At 42.1% G+C, this 14,338-nt stretch overlaps 1 protein-coding gene across 2 annotated transcripts in view; it reads left to right on the top strand.

The window, feature by feature from the left end:
- SASH1 (SAM and SH3 domain containing 1) overlaps nt 1-14,338 on the top strand; it is a 326,913-nt gene that overhangs the window by 42,303 nt on the left and 270,272 nt on the right. The window contains exon 2 of one of the 2 annotated variants that reach the window (XM_027083828.1): nt 4,670-4,732. The exons of the other annotated variant lie outside the window; for it this stretch is intronic. The gene's annotated coding sequence lies outside the window, so the exon portion shown is untranslated. The remainder of the gene's footprint in view (nt 1-4,669; nt 4,733-14,338) is intronic. 2 annotated transcript variants of the gene reach the window in all.

Here is a 14,338-nt window from a genome sequence, read left to right as displayed (position 1 = left end):
AAAAAAAAAAAAAAAAAAAAAAAAATGGCTATTGTATTTTGTCATCTGAATCGGATTTCTATTTAAATGCTGTGATGTCGTTGCACAAAGATTTTGAAAGCCGGCATTCTTCATGTTTGGAAGGCTTAAATAATTTTTAAATTTTCCAAAAAGAGCTGATTTACAAGAACTACTCTTTGAAGACCGTTTGACTCTGGAAATGTCTTTTTGCCCTAACTTTTTAATAATTTTCTAAATAATTTTAATAGTTACTCATCAACTAGAAGTTTCATCTCTTCTCTGGGGACATATTTGTTAATTTTTAGGTTCCTAAAACTTTGGGAATTTTTTTTTTTTTTTTTTTTTTTTTTGCTGTACGCGGGCCTCTCACTGCTGTGGCCTCTCCCGCTGCAGAGCACAGGCTCTGGACGCGCAGGCTCAGTGGCCATGGCTCACGGGCCCAGCCGCTCCGCAGCATGTGGGATCTTCCCGGACCGGGGCACGAACCCGCATCCCCTGCATCGGCAGGCGGACTCTCAACCACTGCGCCACCAGGGAAGCCCGAAATTTGGGAATTTTTAAAAGTACTTTATAGAGATTTCCAATGTAACATTTCCTTGATGTCATTTAAAAAAAAAAAGGCAATTGGCAGGTGGTAAGGGGAAAGGCGAGGGGTTGTAAGTAAATGAACAGACCCTGATTGCTGACCTTATATAATCATATGCTTAATCTGGTCAGGTGTAATCACCTCATGGAAAGAAGAGACAAAATCAGAAAAATAAAATCTCTCTAATCAGAAAGATATTTTTTGTTACTATAACCTCTTATTGTCCTTTTTGACTTACTCAATTATGGAGAGATAGCTAATACTCTTGTTTCTTTGGAATGATTATTTGCCACAGAACATGTTAAACTGATTAGAAACTGCATAATTTTAAAAAGAGGGATTTGTGTCTCAGTTTTAGATGTCTAAGTTGTACACTAACTCAGCAGTTTCCGGGCTTTAATAACATGTCCAGGGGCCTTAGGGTTGACTCTTACACATTATGATGAGTCAAACCCACAACTCCTTATTTCAGCCCACTTCGTCAAAGGGACCAGTACAAACATGTTTCTAGCAATTATAATCAGTAGATAATAGTACATGCAAATAGTAGGAGAAATCTCATGAGCCAAGACCTTGACTCTTAGAAGAGCTCTTTCTGGTTCCAAAATGGCCTTGAATTTTCCCCCTTGGCTAGTTACATGGTATTTCTAGACCCTCCAAGCTAATAGGTGGAGAAAGTTAGTCAAGCTTTGAAAAGTCTATACCACTAATGAAAATTTAAGATACTTGCAGAAACACAGTAAGCTTATTTTTTTCTCTCTTTATATATATTTTTATTTTCTTTTCTTTTTTTTTCTGCGGTACGCGGGCCTCTCACTGTTGTGGCCTCTCCCATTGCGGAGCACAGGCTCCGGACGCGCAGGCTCAGCGGCCATGGCTCACGGGCGCAGCCGCTCCGCCGGCATCTTCCCGGACCGGGGCACGAACCTGTGTCCCCTGCATCGGCAGGTGGACTCTCAACCACTGCGCCACCAGGGAAGCCCCTCTCTTTATATTTTAAAATTGCTTCCTTCTGTACAAGGACTCTGAAGGACCTTGTTCACTCACTATGAATGTCAGGATTCAGGGAATAATAACCTAATACAGGGACTGTTAAGAACTTCATAGCACCTGGGCTTCACACTTCCGTAGTAAGGGTGTGGGAAGAAAACGGTGAGGTGGTATGTGGGAAATTATCCCAAAGGTCACAGAACAGGAAGGTACAAGACTGAACTAAGATGCTGGAAGCACATAGCTTATGCAACTGCTTGAAAACACAGAGAGAAAAGCAAGGGGAAAGAGAAGGGGTGAGTTTGCCAGGACGAGGTGCAAGCAGGTGGCAGCGCCCCCTATCCGAATCCTGGATTTTGAAGGTCCATATGTCCTGTCTCTTTCTCCACAGTGATGAGGTGGTATGGGACCAGAGGCGAGGTTTGAGCAAGGGAGCCCATAGCGGGATGGCCCCTGGACCAATGAGGCACATTTGCTCTACTGGAGAGATGCAAGGATGAGGACCCCTGGCCACAATCTGTAGCTTACCAATGATCATGTTTAACATGGTAGATGTTATCTGCATCTTTTGATCACAGCTCTTGTGGGGCCAGAATGGGACCATATTGAGGGTCACTGATAAATGGCTAATAATATAGGGGTGATGTAGCTGTCAGCCCAGAGGTAGTATGATCAAGACTTACGGAAAAAAAAAAAAGAAAAGGGCTTCCCTGGTGGCGCAATGGTTGAGAGTCCGCCTGCCGATGCAGGGGACACGGGTTCATGCCTCCGTCCAGGAGGATCCCACGTGCCACGGAGCGGCTGGGCCCGTGAGCCATGGCCACTGAGCCTGCGCGTCCGGAGCCTGTGCTCCGAAACGGGAGAGGCCACAACAGTGAGAGGCCAGTGTACCGCAAAAAAAAAAAAAAAAAAGACTTACGACCTGATATTTCCATCCATTTCTATCTATAGGTGACATTCTTTGCTGCATCACATAATTCTTTACTCTGTTTATCTTCAATATGTCTTAGCATATTCTAAATTACTTTCTACCTATACTTAATACATGCTATGAGGTTTGCCTGTATTGCATAAGGAACGAGCTTACTTACTATCTTTGCCTAAGATTTCTTGTGGATTTCATCATTCCACTTGTTTTCCTGGCCTCTAGAGCAGAGCTGAATATTCCAAATAACATAGCAAGCACGTTATAACGGGTATCTGTTCTGATGGCAACTTTTATTCCCAAGTTCAGCAGGGGCTGGAGAATTGAAAAGCTACCATGCAAATAAAGGCATGCCCACTTTTATAGTTCCCTCATGGAACTCACTTATGAGCTACTAAACCCAAGTAGCCAAGGAACAGCCCGACTATTTTTAGAATTTGTGGTCTTGGTAGCCACAAGCAATGAGGCTGTTTAAAAATTCCCTGTATAGTCATCTAGACTTCACACATAGTTAGTCAAAAAGAGCCTGAAAATACCTGGCCTCCATTTTCCCTCTGACTGTCCCTCTCTCCCTGACCCCCTTGCTCTTTGCAGAATGCTCCCACCTCATGACAGGTCTGCCACATTTCCCACTGCCCCCTGTTCGTGATACAATTCCAGTGGACACTGTTGATCTAGAATACCAGGAGGATGCCACACCCCCAAAATGGGCATCATGGTGGCCCTACTCAGAGCCTGTACACTCAGAGCCAGAAATGCTACACTCAGAGCCAGAAATGCTCTTCCCCAGGTGGACTTAGGGATTGCTACTTTGTCTTGCAAATTTTTGCACAAAAGTTTCCTTCTCACCAGGCTTTCTTTTGTCACTTTATTTAAATTACATCTATCACTTCGCACCTCAAAACTTCCTATCCTCTTTTCCTAGTTTCACTTGATAACACTCATAACCTTCTAACGTACAATATAAAATTTTCCACTTATGTTGGCCATTATGTCTTACCCACCCCCATCTCAATTACACACACATATACCCACATCAAATTATAAATTAAAAAAAATTTTTTTTTAATTATAAATTAAATGAGAGGAGGGAGTTTTATGAGTTTTACTCACTGCTGTATTTCCAGGACTAGAAAAATACCTGGCATATACTGACTTCTCAATCAATATTTGTTGAATACATATACTTCACCCTTATTACCACTGTATACACTTCTCTCCTACTGGCTCAACTTGCATATCAGGTTAGTTGGGGAAAAATCAATGTGGGTCAGCTCAAAAATAGCTCCAAAAAATTACTCTGGGAATTGTTGTCATTCACTAACCAAGTTAGCAGGCAGATTATAGGAAGCTGGGCAGGGTCAAGGTCAGATGGAAGCAGAGACACAAACTGTGACCCTGCCAAGTACCAGGCACTCTACTGGCCTGTGAGTTTGTCGAGCCAGACGGTTGGCTCAACCGGGGATATTAGAATTATTTAACTTCTATCATCGCATCCTACTTTGAGGGACTTCACAATTTACGTGAGAGAAGACATTTTTGCTCACTGATTCCAAGCATATTTGTTTGACTGAGAGAGATATTTCCTTAGTCTTTGGTGAAGGCTGTTATTCTGCAGGGGCTCATGGTGGCTAAATAATTTGGGAGTGTTGACATTTCCTGAAGGAAATGATACTATAACATCATGTGGTCCTTCTGATAGGGAGATAATATTGACCCGTTCTCTTTGTGACCTGGCCTTGGGATGTTTCCCTGGAGGGAGTGCTGGCTTAGCACTGACCCTCCCACACGCTCTCCCATGACCCAGGGCGTGGATCTGAAAGAAGTCTGACCAGCTGGACCACAGTGGAAGGGAAGCTGGCTTAGCATCTTCTTCCTTTCCAAATTTTGAACTTCATTTCATTGTCGGAGCTCAGGAGCAGGTATTGGCCAATTTGAGTGATTCTCCAGGTCCTGCTCTGATTTGCTAATTCATCTCAAGCAAGTCATTATGTCACTGTCTCTGTCCTTCTCCATTTTAGTTCTTTCTTCTGTAAAAGTGGCACCTTGCTAATCAATCTCCCGGCAATGACATAGAAATCAGCTCAAAAATGGTTAATAAACACGATGTTAGGACACGTTGTCATTCTGTCACAGTGCTTCTTTATTCTCTCTTCTCCTTTATTCAGTCTTCTGCCTCCCTCCTAAAATGGAATGCCTAGCTGTCCAGAAGACATCACGTGACCTCTCAGGTACATGGGAGGCGACCGACGTCAGGGCATAATCAACCCTCAAGCTGCCTCTACGTAACCTGCATCAGTTCAGCCTCCCAGGATGCTGACATGTGACCGTGAGAGAGTAGGCTTGTCCCATGTGTCATTCTCTCCCATAGAAAACTGCAGAGTTAAATCAGAGAAATAACATTCAAAGGTGCTAAACTAAGTAATTTAGAGGAGGAGCATTCTGGTGTCTTGCTTTCTTTTTCTCACCTGAATCAGCATCTCACTGAAGAAGAGGCACACTCATTTGCTTATAGCCTGGGACAAATATTCTCCTAACACAGCATCGATCACTTGACCTGAGGCTTGCACAGCAGTGTTAGTTGTCTGGGTTAAGTATAGGGTAAATTCAAATCCTCACTGTTTTCATGGAATTATCACTAATGAATATAATCATGTTCCGATATAATTTGTTTCATTTGCAAGTTGGCAGAAATGAAAAAGGCAGCTTTCTTTAGAAATGATTAGACCGTGGTTATTAGGGTGAGGTCACTGTTTTACAATTAAGTCATTTTTTTCCCCCTACAGTTATAATAATAGTGATGGATACCAGAATCTTGTAGCTGGCTCTTTGGCAAAAGGAGATCTAATTTGCAGAGTTTGGGCTGCCTTCCCTGAGTTGAAGGAATAGTTTCCCACACCCGAGGCTGCTGGTGGGTAACGGCCCCCTCATACCACAGGCATTACTCTGTGTGTCAGGCCTCCGCCTCCAAGTCAGCTCTCAGCGCTCGCCAACTTGGGGCTGAAGCCTTTACAGCGCGATCAAGAGAAAGACATTTTTAATGTCAGTCCCAGATGGGATTTATTGTCACCTGATCTGTCCTATACTAATAGGGAGAAGACATATTCTTCAAAGGGAGAGAAAAAGCATAGCCAACGATTTTGTGCTCCCCGAGAAAGGAAGATATCTTCCCACTGGGGTCAGGAAAAGTTATCAGCTTCAGACCTCTAGGCGTGGGATTTAATTTCCCATACCATTATTTTTGCCTGCATAGTCATCTTTTTTTTTTTTTAAGTTATGTTTTTATCTCTTTCCCTCTCTCATACACAAAACATTTCATGGTCTCCACAGACCTATTTTTGGCAAACTCTAAAAAAAAGCCCATCATAGGGAAAAAATATCTACTAGAACTAAAACCCTCAGATTCTAAGTAATCATTGAAATTCTATTGCTCCAATTTGCTTCTCTCTGTTCTTGGGCTTAAGATGAGAAGAAACAGTTGGAAGAGTCCTGAAATGGGAGATGAGACTTGTGTTTTCATCCTGGCCACCTTCTTAACTAGTTGTCAGACCCTGAGCAAGTCCCTTAACCTAGCTGAAGAGGTGGATTAAATACACTTTACGACCTCTCACGGTCCAAATGTCTCTATGTAAGGGCACACACACACAAGCGCTGAGTCAGACATTATGCCGTTGCACTGCTAGAATTTTCCTAAAAGATGTTCTTTGAGATGAAAACTACTAGATAAATGGTATCTCCTCCTGCTTTTAAAACTTCAGATTTATGGACACCTTACATTGTGTCTAAGACATTCCCTGGAACATGCCCATTGTGAAGCCTCGGGGTACATGTTTATATCCTGTTATAGATGTTTCAACAGAGAATTTTGAACATCAGTTAAAGAAGGGGGAAGGCACAATATCGTACAGCTTCACGAGGCAGTAAAGCTTCATGGTGGAGAGTTTGGGCTCTAGGGTCACGTGGAGAGGGGTAAGTGCCTGTTCTGCCACTTGTTAGCCTTGGGAAGTTGGCTTGTGACCTTGGGAAGTTGGCTTAACTTCTTCATGCCTCCACCTTCTTGGCTGTACATGAGACTGACTCCAGCATCTACCTTACATGACTGTGTAAGGATTCAAGGAGATAATACATTTATAGCACACAACTCCGTTATTGACAAAACAAGCATTCAATAGATGTTAGGTATTATTTTTATAAACTGAGAATTGGGTCAGAAATGACTGGTGTGAGCCCCACATCCGTGGATTATTGTGGTAAGTTTTACTCATAACTGAAAATCTGATAGAAAGAGTGAAATAAAACAGTCAAGAGTGATCTTTGTTTGTTCCTTTGTGCCTTAGTTGTTTCTGAGTGTAGACGTTTTAAAAGAATGTAGGTCTATTCAGGATTAACTGTAGTCTTCTGGGCTCTTGCTATGTAGTTAGTCAGCAAGCAGATGGTGAGGACTTGACTACTAGTGACAAGTAGTACTTGGAAATGAAAATTTTTCTTCATGGATTTATTTTTTAAATAAGAGTGGGGAAGGGTACGTTTTATCCATTTATCCATGAAAGCACCTTCATTATAGAAAACATGCTTATTTAATTCCATTAGACAACAACCCTTAACTTTTTGTGTTATTTACTGCCAGTATTGTTTCTGTGCATAATTTTTATTCCATAGTGGTAATCTTGCAATATTATATACTTTTATTTTTATTAACCTTCTTTTTTAACCTGAAGACTGGTCTTTGGCCTGATTTTAAGGGACCATTTTCCTTTTGTAAATAACAAGCTAAAATAAAGTCATTGTGATTCAGAGAGACCAGAAAGGGTGGGAAAATATGTGAATGACTTCTCCATTCCAGTGGGAACCTGGATGGAAACCCTCTTTTTGGAAGCCAAGAAGGCAAAGTTCCATTTTTTTCTTGGCAAGACACTTTATGAGACTCTGAGTGTCTTTGGACCCTGCATTTTGGTAGCTTGGAATGAGCCTGAGAACGCTTTCATGTCCCAGTGATTTCAGAATCTCTCCCCTAACAACAAAGGCTCCAATCTCTAGTGTTCAATCTAATTTCTCAAGGCCAAGGAAAGTGCGTGTTTGCTTCCGTCCCAAGTCCTCTTTCACTTGTTCCTCACACACCAATGTTTATTATAACTTTCACATAAAGAGGGTTTATCATTCACAAGGCAATTTACTGGTTCAGGAATGACCTTAATATCTGGTTAGTACTTCTCTGAAAAAGGCAGCTGCCCCTATAAAAAAAATGCATATTATATTTTATTCTGCTCTCTTTTCTTTAGTGGAATATACTGTGGGTGCCTCAGGACCCCATATGCCATTGGTTCACCTACAGCTAGACACAGATTTTTTAAGAATTTTTTTCTGTATGAACTAGCCCAGTCCCAGAGAGGGAAATAGTTTCTTCCTTAAGGACCATGGGCGGTGACTATATGCTGTACCAACGTGTGTACTCTCTCCTGTTGGCACCGAATATGTGCTGTTTTTACTCTTACTGATGGTATAAATCCCATATGTTGACCACCTATAAAAGCAGGAGATTTCAATTGGCACGTCAGGTGGGAGACTTGGATGTGATCGGGAAACTTGAAATCCTGCTTTAAAGCTGGATTTTTTTTTTAATATATTTATTTATTTGGCTGTGCCAGGTCTTAGTTGTGGCGTGTGGGATCTTTACTTGTGACGTGTGGGATATTGTTTCCTGACCAGGGACCAAAACTGGGCCCCCTGCATTTGGGAGCACGGAGTTTTAGCCACTGGACCACCAGGGAAGTCCCCTAAAGCTGGATTTGAACTCTTAGCTCTCTAAACAGTCATGATAGCCATCGTTGAGCTTATGAACATGTTCGTTACTGGGAAGGCTATGGAAATGGATGACGAGAAGTGATGTGGGGAAGCCCACTGTTCAGCCACATGGGAGGCCTGTGGACTGACTCAGCAAAGATTTGGAGTCTCTCCTGTGACCCCCAGTCCAGCCTCAGGGACACGGCCTCCCTCTAACTCTTCCCTCAACTGCTGGCCCGAGACCATTCTTTGAATTTTCCAAAACACTCTGAGAGTGAGCTGGAGCATTTAAAGAGGGTCTTCCTGCAAAAGAAATCAAGTAACACATGGCTGTATAACGTGCCCTTGACATGGAGCTTGGTCATGGGCCTCCCTTCCCAGCTCTAGGCCTGCATCCATGTGGCAAGGTCAGGGTCCCCTCCTACCCTGCAGGGAAGCGTGCTTAGACTCCTGGAAGCCCAGACCTAATCACCTACTAAGGTCCAGCTTCCTGTCCTCGAGTCCATGTTTTCCCTGCACATTTGACACTAGGAAATGTCTCCCTTTCCTGCAGGAGAGCCCAGCTTTATTCACAGACCATGGCATTTCCCACAAGACACACCGTGTAGAATATCGCAACTCGATATTGCTGGAGGAACGCACCCAGTGGCAGGAAGTTGTTTACTGTTAATGGTTATCATGATAATATAAGTGAAAACACACTCAGAGAGGGGGCCCGTGTTCCTGGGAGCTAATGGCAGCTCCACCAGGAGGAGACAAGCTATGGCAGGGAACAAGCAGGACAGCTAGAGGCCTCCAGTTTCTGTAACAGGGAGGACTCCTGATGCGTTCCCACAGCGTTTGCAGAAGGAGCCGCTACTGCGCTGTGGCTGTTGCTTCTTCTGGGGCTGTATTCCAGGTGGCCTGCTCTTTCAGAGGCAGCTGGATCGCAGCTGTGCTTCTGGCCGCAGGGTTCCTGTGAGCAGGGACCCCTCAGGCGGCCTGAGGAAGGTCACTCCACTTGACAGAGGAGAGGATGGATTCTTGCCTTGCGTGGCTATAAGGAAAAAGGATTTCAGTTGAGCTACTTGTAGGTTCTGGTGACTCTGTGTGTGTGTGTGTGTGTGTGTGTGTGTGTGTAGAAGCTGGATCTCAGCATTCCTTTTTCAAGCCCACATTCCATTACCCCCTGTTCAGCTGGGTTGGCTTCCAGGAGCCCTCCCAAGAGAAACAGCTGCCTGATGCCTGAAAGAGGAAATGCTAAAAGCTCTTGAGGGTTAGAATTTTAGAATCCACAGGGTTGATAACTTCCTCTCTGCTTATGAAAACAAACAACATTAACTCTTCTGTTTCTCAAGACAAGCACAATTCCCAAATGATTGCTTCTCTTCCAAACTCAGCTCTATCAAGGAAGCTAAGGTGATACCAGGTAGCCTGTAATTAAGTGGTGGGTGCTGCTAATAAAATCAGTTCTTGATATTACAGCATGGGTACCATTGATGATCATGCTACAATTGAAAAGTGATACAAAGATGAAGGCCAGATGATGTCTGCTTGAGCCTAGAAAGTTCCCTGTCTCCCCTCCGAGAGGCACAAAGTGTCAATCTAACAGAAGCGACAACTGATTTGGAAATACTAATTGTTCACTTAGAGTAATTACTTTCCCCCTTGTAAATGCATTGTATGTTGTCTCTGCTGGGGTTCTTTTTTTTTTTTTTTATACAGCAGGTTCTTATTAGTCATCCATTTTATACACATCAGTGTATACATGTCAATCCCAATCTCCCAATTCATCACACACACACACACACACCCCCGCACTTCCCCCCTTGGTGTCCATACGTTTGTTTTCTACAGCTGTGTCTCAGTTTCTGCCATGCAAACCGGTTCATCTGTACCATTTTTCTAGGTTCCACATATATGCGTTAGTATACGATATTTGTTTTTCTCTTTCTGACTTACTTCACTCTGTATGACAGTCTCTAGATCCATCCACGTCTCAACAAATGACCCAATTTCGTTCCTTTTATGGCTGAGTAATATTCCATTGTATATATGTACCGCATCCTCTTTATCCATTTTTCTGTCGATGGGCATTTAGGTTGCTTCCATGACCTGGCTATTGTAAACAGTGCTGCAGTGAACGTTGGGGTGCATGTGTCTTTTTGAATTGTGGTTTTCTCTGGGTATATGCCCAGTAGTGGGATTGCTGGATCATATGGTAATTCTATGTTTAGTTTTTTAAGGAACCTCCATACTGTTCTCTATAGTGGCTGTATCAGTTTACATTCCCACCAACAGTGCAAGAGGGTTCCCTTTTCTCCACACCCTCTCCTCTGCTGGGGTTCTTTAATAAGGCAAGTTACAGAGCCAGCAATATAGTTCATAATAACTGAAGGATTTTTTTTTTTCAGAATACATGTTAGTGATAGAGGGATGGAGTTTCTATTTTGGTTTGGTTTTCAAGTTTGAGAAAAAAACAAGAATTAAGCTGTGAAGCATCTTCTTTTTCCTAACACACACACACACACACACACACACACACACTTTATTCTGACTTCTCTCTCTCTCTCCCTTTCTCTCCCTCTCTCCTCTTTCTTTCTTAGATTACTTATATCCTTTAGGGTTGACAAGAGAGTAGACTCAGAAATAAAATCTCACAGGAATGTATAGCTGTGGAGAAGTAGAAGTCTTTTCATTTTTATTTCTCTCATCAGCATTCAGTTCATTCATTTGCCTCTGAATGTTCTTTTTAAAAAGGCTATTTCCATTAGAATTGTTTTATTTCCCTCAAATTCTGCCTCAACATTTTCATGTAATGGGGTAACGTACGTGTGTGTGTGTGTGTGTGTGTGTGCACTTTAAAACCAACAGTAGATTTTTCTGGGTGATGAAAATATTGTGTAATAACATCAATACCATTCATCTGGGTTATTTTGCACATTCTTCAATAAAGGAATTCATCCCAGAACTGGTTTATTCTTACTATACCTAGCTTCTCATCACTAGCTTTAAGTGCCAAGTAGAAAATGATTTCCAATTCCCCAAAATATTTGCAGATCTGGTAGACATAAAACAATAAAGGGACTATACTGTAGTGAAAAAAATTAAGGAAGAGATGACTTTATATCAACAGTGGCTAGGTTTATAATATATCTGATGTGACTTGTCAACAGACAGGTGAAAGATCTTCAACCTCCAAAGCATCATGAATACTTTTGTAATGAAGAAATAAATTGGTGAAAAACAAAGTGATTTTGTAAATTTAGCTAAAAGTTTACATCACTACTAGTTTACTAGTATCCAAAGAATATCACACACTTTTTCTTACACCATTCACTCATTCACCAAATATTTATTGAGTTCTTATTCTGTGCTATGTATTTATACTATTTGAAATACAGATGGCCCCTATTCCGGAGGAGTTTACAGTCTAGTGGGGGGAGACAAATAAACAGTTCTGCTGAAGTAAAAATAATGCTGAGTGTAAAGGAAGAAGGCCAAGGGCAATGCAATGGAGTATCTGTCCCTAGAGACAGGATGTTTATTTTAGTCAATTAATCATGCTCCAAAGTCTAGCTTCACAGCCTCAGAAACCTTCGCATAGACTGTTTCTCAGAAGTGGACTCACTTTGGCCAAGTAATTAGAATAATAACTAATAAAATAGAATGCCAGTTTATTAATTTTTTCTGAGAAACAGAACTGCCCAAGGGACTACAACCTTAAATCCAGTGGCCAGCCTCTCAAAGGCAGCCACCGCAGGAGCTAGGTATAATCACGAGGTTCCTTGGTAAGCATGAAATAGAAGAAATTCTATTAGTGTTTGATGAAAGATCATAAGAAATTATAATGACACCAGGATATAATTATAATGGTAGTCTGATGAATCCACCTCCTAAAGTGGGTAAACCTGACATGATGATGGGACCATAAGGGTTGTGGACGAGAGCACCCAGTGCAGTGGCCAGTGAACACACACATGGGCATAGCCAGAGCTAGCCCCTCCCACACCCCTTCCGTGGTTGCCATCCAACCTTGTTGACTGGGCTTAAAGTCATCTCGTGTGCATCTGATTTTGTGGTGGCCTAAAGCTTGTACAAGTTTGTGAGACCTCTTAAAGAAACAATACCCCTTTATGAGTAAAAATTAGGTATGAAAGTGAAGATTTATTTGGAAGATTCCCATGCAAGATTCCTATTCACTTAGAAAATCCACCTCTGCAAACCAGTTGTTAAATATGGAAATACTTAATTATGGAAATAGTTAATTATCTGGAAATAATTATGGAAATGCTTCTGTACTAGTTGATAAAGGGCTGCTTTCCTGACTCCTGTCACGCTGGTCATCCTGGGCCCTCCTTCCAGGGGAAAACCTAGACCTAGCCACATTCCAGCAACAAAAGGATGAAAGCTGGGACTGTAACATCTGTTCTGATCACGGTGGTTGGCAAATATTTTTAACAAGTCTCTCTCTTTAAGGCACTTTGTATATATCTCTAATGCATTGTATACTGATTTTGCCATTTAACTCTCAGTGTTAGTGTTATTTCAAATTCTTGACAGAAACCTCATGGTAACCTCTAAATAGTGACAATTAACACAAGTCAGAAATATTTAAAATTCCTTTTACAATGCTCTCTATATTTCCAAATAACGGAGCTGAACAGAAGTCTTTATCTCTTGAGCAATACTACCTTCTAGGGCATTCCCAAAAAGAAACCCTAAGGAAGAAGCCCAGTGAGGGTAGCAGTTAGCAATGGTCACAGCACATGTTCCCAAAAGACTAGGGGAGAAGGCAATAAGGGAATTTTCTTGTTTGTTTTTGTCTTGTTTTGTTTTGTTTTGTTTTAATCAAGAGCCAGTAGGAACCTTTCCCCAGGGGATAGTTGAAATATTATTAAAAGAATAAAGAATGGATGTTCAGTGAACAACACACAGCAAATGCATTCTCAAAACTTATAGCTCTTTGGGGGCATAACTCTGAGAATTCATGCCATATAGGTACAAATCCTCAAAATCTATTCCCTCCTGGGTCAGGTACTTTGGAGGGGAAAACTGGGCCTGTAATTTTTTTCTTTTTTTTTTTTCTTTTGGCTGCATTGGGTCTTCGTTGCTGCGCACGGGCTTTCTCTAGTTGCGACGAGCGGGGGCTACTCTTCCTTGCGGTGCGCAGACTTCTCACTGCCGTGGCTTCTCTTGTTGCGGAGCACGGGCTCTAGGCGCACGGGCTTCAGTAGTTGCAGCACGCAGGCTCAGTAGTTGTGGCGCATGGGCTTAGTTGCTCCATGGCACGTGGGATCTTCCCGGACCAGGGATCGAACCCGTGTCCCCTGCATTGGCAGGCGGATTCTTAACCACTGCGCCACCACGGAAGTCCTGGGCCTGTAATTTTTTACAAAAGAAGCAGTTACTATATTTGACTATGGAACTTTGTTTTCCACAAATCCATCACCAGCTTGGTATAATGTGCTCTTCAGAACATTTGCAACATTTGCAACTTCATCAGGTTTAAAAGAATAGTTTATTAAAGCAGTCACATTCCCCAGGATCCTCAGAGGGAGATTCAGTTAGCTCTAAAGCGTCTCCATCTAATTTGTAGCTGTGTGTTTCCCAAGGGGAAGATATACAAAGGACACAGTGAGAAAATATGCTTCTTATTTAAGCTGTGAGTTGTTGATAGAACTGTCGTCTGCTGACAGTCAGTGACAACCACTGGCATGTGAAAAGCAAACAAACAAACATTGTCTTTTCCTGCATCCTCTCCTTTTAAACTAATCTGTACAAGGTCTACAATTAGGATCCAGTACTTTACGTACCGAGAAAACATAGAGTGTGGTTAATAAAAATTTAAGAATTTACCCAGGACTGGGCTTGGCTAATAGTGAATTTTTGATGAATGAATGAGCAAGCCAGGAAGATAGCTTTCTTCCTGAGAAAGCTCACAGGTTGAAAAACTAAATTTACGCTTTTTACTTATCACCTGGCAAAAAAGTATACAGGTTCTATAGCCGTGGATGGCAACTTTGCTAAAGGCATAACTGGTGGCATAGTTTCTGTGAGGAGAGGAGCCACTGCTC

This window comes from Aethalodelphis obliquidens, unplaced genomic scaffold (assembly GCF_003676395.1).
Source record: "Aethalodelphis obliquidens isolate GAN/ISIS:26980383/991018 unplaced genomic scaffold, ASM367639v1 scaffold3, whole genome shotgun sequence".
Taxonomy (NCBI): domain Eukaryota; kingdom Metazoa; phylum Chordata; class Mammalia; order Artiodactyla; family Delphinidae; genus Aethalodelphis; species Aethalodelphis obliquidens.
The sequence above is the reverse complement of the archived record's forward strand: the minus strand, read 5'-3'. Positions and strand labels throughout refer to the sequence as shown.